Raw genomic sequence first — 1,080 nt, 5'->3', positions numbered from 1 at the left:
CTCTCTCTCTCTCTCTCTCTCTCTCTCTCTCTCTCTGTGTGTTTCTTTCACTCTTTGTATATCTATCTATATTTCTATCCCCATGAAATTTTCGCAACTCTGAATTCCGGTGGTGGGTCAAGTGTGGGTAAAATTGCTGCAAATATGGGCAAATTGATTTTCAGGTCTAGTGAGCTATAACAGCGGGGAATTTTGGCCAAGTATAGAAGCCGTATTGGTTATTATGGAAGCATGATCCCAAGTGAATTTATTCCCATATTTTCATGGCCTATCTCTGTAGTTGGTAGACAGTGTAATGTGCTCAATTTCTTGGGCACTCTTATCGATTAAGAAATGTCGATGCGCAACGAAATGCTTTTGTTAGGTAGATATATCGTACTTACCCCTTAACTCCCCATAAATTATGGCTTTGGAACGAATTTGGTGAGAGTCACTTCTGAAGGGTAGGAAGTTCAGAGGCCGATAAATGTAATAAAAATGTGGGTAGATTCCAACATGAAACGGGTTTTTAGTTAAGTGGAAAAGGGAGGGGGGTTGTTTTTTTTAAAAAAAGTAGGACGTACCAGTGACGTTCTTCAACCGCCGACGGTTTCACTTTGCATATAGTCCCAGGATGCATTTTCCTGTACAACGAGGGGCATTGGGTTTCGCTCATATTTAGGCCAATAGGTAGTGTCTAATGGTTAAACGTTTACTTGCCTATATTGGCGAATTAGGTCTTGGTTTACCGCAAGTCCCGGGCGCTCACATCAGTGTTTTGCTCCAGCCCCGGTCTGTGGGAAGCGAGTACGGCTCGCCCGTCCGTTCTTCCTCAGTGGTGGGCACCCCGCTACTCTCGCAACCCACTGTAACTTTCACAATGTTTGGATACACCCTCATCCATCTTGGTCTAGGGTTGATTGATCGGCATCGCTGCCTCCTCGTCTGTCTGACGAGAACTTGTGCGTAGGTCTACTAATTTGTCATATAGCCCCACGCGCTGTAGACTTTCTCACCCTTTGACTGATTGCGGTATGTGGGCCACTCACCTACGCTTACACACACACTCTCTCTCTTTCCGTCTCTATCTCTCGTCCCCCC

This window comes from Aplysia californica, unplaced genomic scaffold (assembly GCF_000002075.1).
Source record: "Aplysia californica isolate F4 #8 unplaced genomic scaffold, AplCal3.0 scaffold00128, whole genome shotgun sequence".
Classification (NCBI taxonomy): domain Eukaryota; kingdom Metazoa; phylum Mollusca; class Gastropoda; order Aplysiida; family Aplysiidae; genus Aplysia; species Aplysia californica.
The sequence above is the reverse complement of the archived record's forward strand: the minus strand, read 5'-3'. Positions refer to the sequence as shown.